Source organism: Sceloporus occidentalis, unplaced genomic scaffold, assembly GCF_023333645.1.
Source record: "Sceloporus occidentalis isolate IW3139 unplaced genomic scaffold, rSceOcc1.0.p SCAF_4, whole genome shotgun sequence".
NCBI classification, from domain to species: Eukaryota; Metazoa; Chordata; class Lepidosauria; order Squamata; family Phrynosomatidae; genus Sceloporus; species Sceloporus occidentalis.
In genome coordinates this window covers 99,507,618-99,521,067 of record NW_028316984.1, presented here as the reverse complement: position 1 = coordinate 99,521,067, position 13,450 = coordinate 99,507,618, and the positions used below count along the sequence as shown (strand labels likewise).

Sequence of the window (13,450 nt, the reverse complement as noted above, 5' to 3'; positions counted from 1 at the left end):
TTGTTAACTGGCTTCCAGGTTCACTTAGACCCTATGAATGAGATCTCCAAGTCACCACATCACCAACAGCTATGCTCAGGTCCCACAGACTCAGGGCTATGGCTTCCTTGATTGAGTCTATCCACCTGTAAAGGGGTCTTCCTATTTTCCTATTGCCTCCTACTTTTCCAAAGATCATTGTCCTTTCTAGTGAGTCATGTCTTCTCATAATATGTCTGACAATATAGTCACCTTAGCTTCTAGGGATAAAACAGGCTTGATTGGTTCTAGGAACCATTTATTTGTCTTTTTGCCAATCCAGGATATCTGCAGAACTCTTCTTGAGCACCACATTTCATATTAGTTGATTAGTTGCTTCTCTTCCTATTAACCTCCTTCACTGTCCCATTTTCAAAACCATACTTAAAAATTGAAAATGCAGTGGCATGACTTTTGGATTCAAATGTATATGTTTACATTTGAGGATCTTGTCTATTTCCTTCATAGCTGCTCTTCCAAGTACTAGTCTTCTGATTTCTTGAATTCAGTCTCCATTGTGATTAATTACTGAATCAAGGTATGGAAAAGCTTGAACTATCCCCAGCCGGTTATCAAACTTCAAAAATGATTCATGACCTGGAGCCACTGTCCACTCTTCCCCTCTCATTTAAGATCTAGAACTTTGTTCTGTGGCCCCGAGGGATTCACTACCACAGTTGCTTTTTGTGAGATATGCTTTTCTGTCATGTACCAATGTGTATGACAACAAACAAGTCAACAAAAAGGGCCAGTTTTAAGAAAGAAATACATACATATATGGTAAGATAATAGCGAATTAGGACACGAAACCAGGATTCCATTGGGCTGATTGAAATGAAATGTGACAGAGAGACCCTGGACCCATCTCCAGATTGGCGACATCTGAGGATCTGGCATGTTTGTGTCTGTCACAAAATGCATCTTATTAGCTGAGTAGTCTCTGAAGGCTGATTTTCCACAACCCCCAGAAAGAAATGAAATTGATGTTGCCACACTGTTTGAGGACAAATCTTCCCTATTCACAAGAGCCAAATTTTCTCTTCAGTTGGTAAGTGAAGAGTCCATCCATCTAATAGAATCTATCCATCTAACATGTGGCCTCCCTCTCTTTCTACCTCCCTCCACTTTTCCCAGCATTATTGTTTTTTTCCAATGAGTCATGACTTCTCATGATGTGACCAGAGTATGACAGCCTCACTTTAGTCATCTTGGCTTCTAGGGCAAGTTCCAGGTTTATCTGTTCTAGGACCCATTTCTTTGTCTTTTTAATTGTCCACAGAATTCTCAGTATTCTTCTCCAGTACTACATCTCAAATGAATTTATTTTCTTCCTGTTCACTTTCTTAACTGTCCAGCTCTTGCATCTAAACATAAAATGGCTTGTACAATTCTAATTTTCATGCTCAGTTGTATATCTTTGCTCTTTAGGATCTTTTCTAATTTTTTCATAGCTGCCCTCCCCATTCTTAGTCTTCTTCTGATTTCTTGACTGTATTCACTGTTCTGATCAATGTTTGATCCCAGGTATGAGAATTCTTTTACTATTTTTATTTCCTCATTGTCCAGGCTGTCTAGGTTCATCATGGTCATTATTTTTGTTTTCTTTATGTTGAACAGTAAGCCTGCCTTTGGCCTTTCTTCCTTGATCTTCCTTAGTTCTAGGTCCGTGATATTTTCTGCTAGTACTATGGTGTTATCTGTGTATCTTAGGTTGTTGATATTCCTTACTCCTATTTTCACTCCTCCTCCTTTTGTGTCCAAGTCTGTCTTCCATATAATATGTTCTGCATATAAATTGACTGTGTAGGGTGAAAGGATGCAGCCTTGCCTGATCATTTTGCCAATTGGGAACCATTCATTTCTCTGTGTTCTGTTTTAACAGTAACTTCTTGTCCTAAGTACAGATTCCTCATGAGGGCTATCAGGTGAAGTGGCATTCCCATGTCTTTAAGGGTGTCCCATAGCCTTTCATGATTTATACAGTAAAATGCTTTGCTCTAGTCTATAAAACACATGGTGATTTTCTTTTGGAATTTGTCAGTGTGCTAGTCATTGCATACTTATTTGGCACAAAGCAGCAACTGTAATTAATAGGAAATGAAAGGATGAAATAAGAATAAGATTTTAGACACTGTGAATCTTTAGATTAAAAATTACTAATAATAAATGCCAATGAAGAGTTTAAATGGAGCACTAAATAGTCTCAGCAATGGAGATAAGCTAACAAAGGTCACATAAATATGCAAAGCAGATTAGAGCTGACCTATCAACCTTCAAATCCATTTGGCTGTTGGACAAAAGCAAGTCTTGCCAAATGGATTCCTTTACACTGTCTGCTGCTATAGTTTCATCCTTAAAGAGATACAGTGATGGCATTATGCAGTCAAAAATAAAAGTTGTCTAAAAGTAAGAGTAACTACAGTTACAGTACTTATGTTTAGGTTTGTATATGAATGGATGTGTGTATATTATATGGCATATATGTTTTTTGTTGTTATGTGCCTTAAAGTCATTTTCAACTTATGGTGACCCTATTACCATTAACCATGTCTGTAGTGAAAATAAACATTGGGCACAATGAAGCAGCAGCCTGACGCAGAATAAATGCTCTAGGATAGGGAGCAGTGGGGAAGTGTTTAAAAGACCAAGTGATACATTCTAGATTGCTTGCCATGCATGCTAGCCTGCTGCCCCCAGGTACAATACATAAAGCTGGCCTCTCACAACTGTTGAAGCATAATTAAATTGGCTGTCTTTTTGTATTATGAACCCGGGCTAAAGGGAGGCCAGCCCTGAAAATAAAACTTTTATCAACCAGATAAAAAACTGTTCAGATTAATAGAAAGATGTTGCTGTGGGACTTTTCACACTGTACAAGTATAGATAACTCCACTTTAACTGTCTTGATTCCATCTTTTGAAATCCTGGGATTTGCTATTTAGGAAGGATACTTCGAATTCTCAGTCAGGAAACTCTAACGTCTCACCAAACTACAAACCTCAGGATTCTCTAGGATGCAGCTATGGCAGTTAAAGTACATTCATAGTGCTATAGCTGTGCTGTGAAAAGAGTCCCATATCCAACATTTCTCCATTCTATAATGGTGATTGGTCAAACATTCTTTGCAGTCACCAAGCAACAGGAGCTGGGCAAAGGCAAGTCATCCGAGAATGCTCTTGCAGAGGTCACATGCAATAGAAGACTTCCAAATAAATTCCCAGTTCATGCAGCATGCCAGATAGAGATAGATAGATAGACAGACAGACAGACAGACAGACAGACAGACAGACAGATAGATGATAGATAGATAGAATTTTATTTATATTTCCCGCTTCTCCCTTCGGATCCAAGTAGGATTACAACAAGTAAAAATGTCATAAAATACATATAATTCGAAATACATTAATCAAAAGAAGAGATAAAAAGGGAAGGGTTGTTACAGTATTGCTCACAAACATAAGGATTGAGTCATCGTAGTAAGATATTATACAAAATCAAATTAGAGGAGATCAGTTGGATAGGCCCGCCGGAAGAGATCCATCTTCAATGCCTTTTTAAAGGCTTCCAAGGAAGTAATAAGATGGATCTCTTCCGCTAAGTTATTCCAAAGTCTGGAGGCCATCGCAGAAAATGTTCTACAAGAGGTAGTTTTCAACCTGATTTTAGGATGTTTTTTGTTCCTGATGTTTGAGAGTGCGGGGCGGATTATGTAGGGACAGGCATTCCCTTAAGTAACTCAAGCCCAGACCATATAGGGCTTTATAGGTAATAAACAACACTCTGTATTGTGCCCAGAAGCTAATTGGCAGCCAATGAAGAGATTTCAGTACTGGTGTAATATGTTCTGATCTTGGTTTTCTGGTGATCAATCTGGCTGCGGCATTCTGGATCAACTGAAGCTTCCGAACTTGGTACAAAGACAGCCCCATGTACAGTGCATTGCAGAGATCTAAACGAGAGGTTACCAGTGCATGTATTACTGTTTCAAGGTGCCCCTGAGCCAGGTAGGGACGCAGTTGGCGACGCGTCTCAGCCAAAGCTGATACCATGCACTCCTGGCTATCGCTTCCACCTGAGATGTCAGCTGTAGAGACAAGTCCAGGAGTACTCCCAAACTGCGAACTTCAACCTTCAGGGGAAGTGTGACCCTGTCAAGGATGGGTTGACAAATCTTCCCTGGGCCAGGGGCACCTATTGCGAGCACCTCTGTTTTCTCTGGATTCAGCTTGAGTTTGTTTTTCCTCATCCAGCCCATTACTGACTCAAGGCAGGTGTCCAGAGGAGAGATACCATCCTTAGATATGCTGGGAGAAAAACAAACTGCTTCTCAATATATTTCATGCAGTTTCAGGACAGAAAAAAAAGTGGGTGGGTGGAGTGTAGAACCATTTCTCTACATTATTCCAGATGGAGGAGAAATTCAGCATTTTTCACTCTCCAAAATACCTCACACCTAGAATCATTCAAGAACAATGTGAAGGAGAAATAATGTCTCAGAAATAATGCAGTTTGGTTTTAACTGCCATGGCTCAATGCCATAGAATTCTGGGGTCTGTAGTTTTCTGGGATACTTGGCCTTCTCTGTCAAAGAGCTCTGGTGCCACAACAAACTACCAAATCCAGAATTCCACAGCATTGAGCTATGGCAGTTAAAGCAGCATCAAACTACATTGTTGAAGTTTTCAATAACTGTATAAGCTGAAACTGTAGCATAGCTTAGTAATGCTAACTGTATACTGATGGGCAATAATTGATAATACAGTGGGCCCTTGATACCCACTGGGGGTTGGTTCTAGCCCCCCCCCCCAAAAAAAAAAAATAGGACTGTGGGTACTCAAGTCCTATTAAATACCCTTACATAAATTGGCAAAATCAAGGATTGGAATTTATATGTTTAAAATTTTTTTCAAGCCATGGATATGGAGGGCCTATTGTATATGCAGGCTTAAATCTTTTTAATCAATTAGATTTACCTATGTGTTGACTTACCTTTTGAAAAGTCAGATGTAGTTGGGACTAATCAACAGGATTCTAGTTGCACTTCCTAAGGTTTGCAACACATTCCTGGAAGAAGATAGGTCATACTAATTATCAGGGTGAATTATCCTATATATGGCTGATATTAGAGATGGCTACCAGGAAAAAGATATTTTAAATTGTCCTTTCCTAAACAGGTACTCCCTTTCATTCCTTTCATACTGTAAGAAAAGAAGAACCAGCAAGGTGTAGCGCTTGGAGACTTGTATTAGGGCTCTGGGAGACCAGGGTTCAAATATTACTCACTCAGGAAAATGCAGTGGGTGATCTTGGATAATTCACACTCTCTCAGCTTTAGAGGAAGGCCATGGCAAACCTCCTTTCAATAAACTTTCCCACAAAAATCCCATGATAGAGTCACCTTAGGATCACCAAATTTGGAAACAACTTGAAAGCAACAATCAGAAGTGGAAATTCAAAATTAAGGAATTCAAGGAGTCCCCCCCCCCCCACAGTTCAGCAGCAGTGTATGGCAAACAAAAGCAGAAGTAATGTATGGGTAATTTATGGCTCAGTCACATATGCACACTTATGTAGATTAAGTCCCACTGAATCCTGTGAGATTTATTTCTGAATAGTAGGAATGGAATGTTTGTTGTACTCCACAATCATAAGAATAATGGCACTTTTGCCATTTCTGAGACTTGAGAGGAATTCATTTTGGGTTTGCACCTTTACAAAACTTACAGGACATTTTCTAAAATAAAGTACACAGAAAACAATGTGCACAGTTTAAAATGTAAATGGCTAAAAAGTGCATAACTGGAAAAAAATTGGAAAGAAAAGTCATTTGGACAAAGCCATGGGAACCATGTAAATTGTGGAAATAACTGAAAATTAAGAAAAGTACATTACAAAATTATGTGAATTTGAGCATGGGGAAAAAACAAAATCTTGTAACCTAATACAGACAAACCTGGGAGGAAAATGCTAGTGGGATTTTGATAAATCTAGAAAAGTACAACTGTGACATTTTTCACTTTCCTACAGGGCAGACATGCATATCTGAAAAGGAAACAGACTTAAATTTACATATGTTTTGAAGCTTTAATGATGTCTTTCAGTGTGATGAGACATCCAATATTAGATCCCAAAGAAATATGTTTTTGTCTTACTGTTTGACAGTGTTAGTGGAGAGCTCCACCGGGGGGGGGGGGGGGGATAGTATCTTTACTGACGGATATTGACATTAAGGTCTCTTATGTTATCGCCTGGTTTGCCTTTGCAGCACAGAAGATCTGTGAAAGCTCTGTTAAAACTTACCAGTCAGACTGCACATTCTATTTTTTTTAATCTTGCTGTGTTGTTGTTGTTGTTTGCCTTCAAGTCATTTCTAACACTGAGTAACCCTAAAAGAAACATTATTATTATTATTATTATTATTATTATTATTATTATTTCTTACCCGCCTCTCCCCATAGATCGAGGAAGTGAACAACAACAATTAAAAGACATACCACATCAGTTTAAATAAATCAAAGGATATGCATGCAATTTAAATCACAGGGATTGCGTGATAAGATTTGTTCGGAGGAGGTTGTCCATTGTCTTCCTCTGAGGCTGAGAAAGTGTGACTTGCCTAAGGTCATCCAGTAAGTCTCCATGGCTGAATAGGGAATCACACTCAAGTCTTTAGAGTCTTAATTCAACAACCAAAGCACTAAACCACACAAGATCTCATCTATCTGGCTCTAGTGCTCTGCAGCAAGAAAAGTTGGGGGTTAGTCTACTGTTCTGTAGATGACTGGTGTTTTTAGGGGTCTTGAAGCCAATTTTTGCAAATAATTCTGTATTGTAATATGTACCTGTTAATATTTTTGGATGGTTGTGGTGGTGGTGGTGGCCTTTGGTCTCCAGCAATAAACGTCTATGAATATCAGCACATGACTTTTCCCTTCTTTTTTGCAGAACAGATTTTCATGAGTTGCTGAGCTGTCAAACTTGCGTATGTCATTGAAGTGAATGAATATGTGACTGCTCTTAGTTGCTAGTTATCTGTTCCCCAGATAGTGCAAACTAGGGTGTTTGAGAACAGCAGTGCGGTAGAAGACTTAAGACCACATTCATAAATACTGATGAAATGGCCTATCTCCTTGAAGCCACATCCCCACAAGCAGCCTTTTGGAGATGGTTTCTGTAATTAGATACAGGCTGAAAAGGAATAATTTCCTGTGCAAGATGGAAGCAACAGAGCAAGTAAGTCTTTGTTTATTCCACAGGGCTTCCTCTAGAAGAAAATGTGGTTTAAAAATACATCATTTAAAACACTGGCTGCTCTCTTATGTAGTTAAACATACACAAGAGAACGATAAAAGCCCTACTGAATCAAACCAGCAAGCCTGCTTGAGCAGCATCAGGATCCCAAAATTGTCCAGACAAACTCCTTTGAGAAGTACATTAATAGGGCTCTGTGTTATGGGAATGGGAGGGCAAAGGCTGCTCCAGACAGTGGCAGCCAGATGGTGACCAGGAAAACTTCAATGGCCAATCAACAGCTGTTTGGATAAGAAGATTGCTGTAGCTAGATACCGTCTACCTTTACACAAGGAGGTACTGGCTATCTCTTTGCACAATATTTTTTCAAAAGTACTTATGCTGGTGTACCACCACCACCGCCACTTTTGTTATGCCGCCACAAATCACCAAGTGGATTCTGGTCTGTGCCTGGCAAATTCAAGAGTTTCAGTGCACACTTTCATATTGTATTTATTGGTTTAATTTATAGCCAACCTTTCTTTCAAAAATGGTGCTTAAGGCAGCTGAAAGTAACAAAATTCATTTAAACACAGAATTGCAACTAAAATATTTTAAAATGATTAAAATCATTATTAAGCCACATTAATAAAAAGAAATAACACCTAGGGTGCATCTACACAGTAGAAATAATGTAGTTTGACACTACTTTAAGTGCTGTAGCTTCAACCTATGGAATCTTGCACCTTCTCTGACAAAGAGGTCTGGTTCCTCACAAAACTACAAATTCCAGGTTTCTGTAGGACAGAGCTATGGCAGTTAAGTGGCATCAAACATTATTTCTACAGTGTAAATGCACCCTTAGTCAGTTAAAACATCCCTCAACAGTGGTGTAGTGTACATGCCAAAGGCTGCTTGAGTACAAAAGTGCTTGCCTGTCAGCACAAGAGCAATGAAGAAGTCAGGCTAGCTTTCCTTTGGCAGGAATTTCTGGTAGGATTGCTGTGGGAAATCCTCTCTAGTTTCTTTAACCAATATACAACTACAGTGGGCCTGAGATCTTAAAATACTCTTTCCTCCTTCTTCGGTCCTCTTCCCCAGCCCTAGGAAGCATGGCAGGACATACCACCCCTTCCTGGCCTCACAACCAATTAGAGAGGCGTCTGGCTGGAGGAAGGGGCAGGACTTCCAGCCGCAAAGGCCACTGGGGCCTGTAGTTGCAGGAGGAAGCACCTCGCAACCAATCAGAGAGGCTTCCGGGGCCTCTAGGGCTTGTAGTTGCAGCGGGTTCCTACTGTTGGTTTGGAGGAAGAGGGATATGGCAACCCTATGCAGCAACCACATGCTGCAGCCCCGATCTCACCTTTCTGTGGCACAAAAAGGAGCTGCAAAAGGGCGCCATAGCTTTTTGGCATTCCTTTGGCTCTGCATCATCTAGACACAGTGGGAGAGGGACACCGTGATGCCACTGGCCGTGTGGTAGCATCACACCAGCCTGGGGGCAGAGTTGGGCCGTGCATCGTATGGATGCCAGGCTGGGCTTAATGGCCAGTCTGCACAGCCTCAAACTATGCAAAATAAGTTGTAGGGAACTTTCATAGATTTGGGGCTGGAGCAGACATGCATGAAAGCTTGGCTCGGGTCCACTCCAACTCGAAGCGGTTTGGAACCACACTGACCACATGGCCCATTCCCAAGGTGGGCTGTGCATACAGGGGCTGACCTGTAGTGCCAGGAGCCAGATTATCCTGGTTCTTTTTTGCTCTGGTCCTAAGGACTGGAGTACAGTTTTGACATAGCTTCCAGCCACTTTGGAGGCATGCAAGGTCTAAATGTCAAGCCTCCAAAGCAGCTGGAAGCCATTTCATTTTGACTGTGTATTTCACTCCTTGGTCTGCTTTCTCAGATGCATGGTACAACCTTTTTTGCACAATTAGTCTCAAAGGTGTTGCAGAATTGTTGTTGTTGTTATTTCTTACATACCTCTCACCATGGAATGAGGCAGGGAGCAACAACAGATTAATATGCAACATAAAGCATCAGTTAAAATCCCACAGCATCAATTTAAAAGAACAAATAAAGCACATCCATGTTAAATGAATCAATCCATATTTAAAATTTCATAATTTAAAATTCACAGTCTAAAAATCAACTTGATAGGCTTCCTGGCACAGATGGCAATGGGCAAGGATTTTATCACTTTGCATAAAGAACATTATTGCTAGGTTCCTCCAGACAGGGCATATGTGAAGTTCTGGTATTTATAGCTATAGGTCAGTGGTTTGTTTGTTTTTTAATATATATATATATATATATATATATATATATATATATATTTAAAAAACATATATCCAAACAACATTTCTCACGTCCTGGACTATTTTCTGGCTATTCCCAGCACCAACTGCAACATTTTATTCCTATTCTTGAGTGGGTTTCTTTTAACTTCTGAAACTGTTGGGAAAAAAGTCCACAATATTTGAAAGATTGTAACTCCTTGTAGGAGCCTGCCCAAATTTTAAGATCATTGGGGAAGGGCTTTCTCTTGGTGCCACCACTATCACAGGTACGTCTGGTGAAAACATGAGAGACAGGGCCTTCTCAGTGGCTGCTCCCAGGTTTTGGAGTTCTGTTGCTCCCTCTCTTTTCTTTCATTTGCAGGCAATTTATTCAGGCAGTTATAATGTGTCAGAAAGTGATTTTAATGGGGTTGTGTGTTTGTTTTTTATTTTATCATATTTGTTTTTTCTATTGTTTTTAAGTTTTGTACAAATAATTTTTTGACTGTACTCTGTCTTTTTCAAGACTTGGATCCTGCACAAGAAGAAAAAATGTTTTGAAATCCCTCGTAGACGGTTTTTTAAAAATCACTACAAACAGCCCCCTCTCCAAAGAATAGAACAAGTACATACAGAGGTGACAACAATTGGCAAAATCCAGCAAAATCCAATGGGCTATACAGTGAGAACTCAAGCTTTACACCCAGAACTATCATTTTTGCTTTCCAGAGATTTGGTCTGTTTCTGCCTGGAATGGGATACAGAATTCCACTGCAAGTTCTGCCAAGATTTTATATTGCCAAATGTTGGCAAGCATGATTTATGATAGAAGGCACTGACAGCACAGCAGGGAAGCATCATTCAGAAGATCGCTTTCAGCTATGGGGATGCTTTTGTAGCATTTTATTCAATTTATTTTGCCTGATAAAAGTTATTTCATGTTTTATTAGGTTCACTTTTCTTAATTGTTGTATCCAAAATAATTGCAATACCCTGAGGCTCTTTTGCACAGAGCTGGATTCACAAAGAAATAAAAAAAAACTTATCAAATGGTATTAATGGAGATGCACAGCATTAGCACTGTTCGTGTATTACTTGATTTAGCTTTTTACTGTAACCTATCTTCTGAGGTACATGTGCAGAGATTATTAAAACAGCTAAAAAAAACAACTGGTTGCTCAGCTGCATCAAAATATGGACTGTGTCCAGTAACAATGCTGACTATTGGTATTGCAAGGCTGAAGAAGGTACAGAAAGGGCAACAAAAGCAATCACGGGCTGAAGTAATTTCCCTAGAAGAAAATGTTAATAGTCTTTGCGACTATTTATAAAGTTGAGGAAAGCATGCATGTGGCGAATTGTACAGAATTATGTATTGTTTAGTGAAAGTATCTCATGATAGTAGAATCTCAAGTTACCCAACGATCCTCAATAATGGAATTGAAAACAGGGAAAAATAAGTTATTTCTTCATACAGCACATAATGAAACTATAATTTCTTGCCATAAGATCTAGTGATAGTCACCAATCGGATAGACGTAGAAGGAAATGAGAAAAATTCATGAGGGATAATTATATCAGTGACTACTAGTTATGATGGCTATACTCAATATCCAAGCTAACAGGTATCTGAATACTACCTGCAGAGACACAGGGCCCTTTTGCACTACAATTGGCCCTATTGTTGTTGTTGTTGTTGTTGTTGTTACTATTATTATTATTAGTGTTTATTTATATAGCACCATACATTTTGCATTGCACTTTACAGAGTGATCAAAGCAATATAAAACCTGCCAGATCACAAAATATAAAATTAAGTAAATAAACAATTTATCACATTAAAATAGCTTTCAACTATAAAACTATAGGCAAACAAGATACCCTAGTCTGAATTAACAGAGATATCAAGATGTAGTTTGAAATGATTCCATAAACAAAAAGAAGTCTTTAATTTGGATTTAAGATTAACTAGAGTAGCTGTTCGACAGTGGAATGCACTCCCTCAGAGGGTGATAGAGTCTCCTTCCTTGGAGGTCTTTAAACAGAGGCTGGATGTCCATCTGTCAGGGATGCTTTGATTTGGATTTCCTGCATGGCAGGGGGTTGGACTGGATGGCCCTAGTGGTCTCTTCCAACTCTACGATTCTATGATTCTATGATTCTAGCAATAGTCTGCAAATGTTTAGGGAGTTGGTTCCAGGAATAAGAAGTGGTGAGGGAGAAAATTCGAATCTGCACCAGAGAAGAAGAAACTCTTGGCTGGGTCAGGAGCCCTGAGACCCTGCATTGCAGAACTCTAACCAAGTGATAGGATGAGTTAAGAGCTGACAGATAAGGGGGAGGGGCAAACTATGCAAGGCTTTGAAGGTTAAAAGAAGAAGCTTAATCTGAATCCTGAAAAGAAGGGGGAGCCAATGAAGAGATATCAACAGTGGAGTGACATGGTCAAAATGGTGAGCTGAAAAGATAATCCTAGCAGCAGAGTATTGAATGGAAACCAAACAACTTGAGTTGGGACAATGGAAGCCCCATCGAAAGAAGGTTGCAGTAGTCAAAGCTAGAGATAACGAGGGCAGGAACTGAAGTCTTAGCAGTAGAAACTGAAAGAAGAGGTCTAATTTTAGCTATATTAGAAAGGAAAAATCAGGAAGACGTGGCTGTGGCTTGGATCTGTGAGATAAACAACAAAGAAGAATATAAAATAAAGCCAAGACTATGTACTTCCTTCACAGGATGGATGGGAATATTAATTGATTGAAACTGAAAATATATATTGTAAAGTATGTTTTGGTGAAAAAATGAGTAGTTCTGTTTTAGCCATGTTAAGTTTTAAGCATCGATGAAGCATCCGTGTTGATATAGATGAGAGACATGTAAAACATTGTTTGGTGTCTAAAGAGAGTTCTGATGTGGAAAAGTATAATTGGGTATCATCAGCATAGAGATGATATTGAAAACCATAGGAGCTGATAAGATTACCTAAAGATAGAGTATATAAAGAAAATAACAATGGGCCCAGGATGGCGCCTTCAGGGACTCCAACCGCTACCGAGATGGAAGTAGAAATCTGACCTCCAGCAAGCACAGCAAATGACTCCAATCCCATTCTCCCTAATGGTGGTGTGGCCACATGGCTGCGCTGCCATTAAGGACAATGGGACTTGAGCATCAACTGAATTTGGTATCCATGAGGGGGTCCAGAATGGATCCCTTATGGATACTGAGGGCCCACTGTAATCTGCCTATTTTCTGGTCTTTCTCCATAATTGCTCAGCTGCTTGGGCACAAGAACAGAGATGTGGAACAGAAGGAGTGAGCCATGGCTGAGTAAAAAAGGTCATGAAAGGTGATAGTGGGGCAAAACTGTCAAGAGTTGCAGATAATGTTGAGTTAAGTAAAGGAACAACGGATCCACAGAACTGCCAAAATTTAAAGAGAATAACGAATAGCCCAATGCATGTGAAAAGGCCTTGGGATTAACAAGGTGGAGATCTCAAAAAGACCAATGAACAAAACAACAAGAGGGTGCACTATGGGCAAGTCCAAAAGAAACAAAATAATGATCAGACAACAGAAATTCACTGGCCGCATAATCAGAAATAACACACTTTTTAAGTAAGAACTAGATCAAGACAATGTCCAAGGAATGTGTAGGTGAAATAGAGCAAAGCTCGAGTCTCAATGAAGATAGCAAAGAACTGAAATTTTTGGCTGCGGCATCATTAGGATCGCCCATGTGGATATTAAAATTCCCCAAGATTAGAGTGGGGACTTCATCTGAAAGGAAAAAAGTCAACCAAGAACCAAAATCAGATATAAAAGTTAAAATGGGCCAGGTGGATGATAAATAATTACAAACTGCAACTGCAGAGGCAGAAAAAGTCTAACAGCACAGAACTCAAATGAAGAGAAGCACTGTGTCT

The 13,450-nt window shown here is 39.6% G+C and overlaps 1 protein-coding gene across 5 annotated transcripts in view; it reads left to right on the top strand.

The window, feature by feature from the left end:
• LOC149314409 (voltage-gated potassium channel KCNC1) overlaps positions 1-13,450 on the top strand; it is a 180,884-nt gene that overhangs the window by 64,003 nt on the left and 103,431 nt on the right. The window lies entirely within an intron of this gene.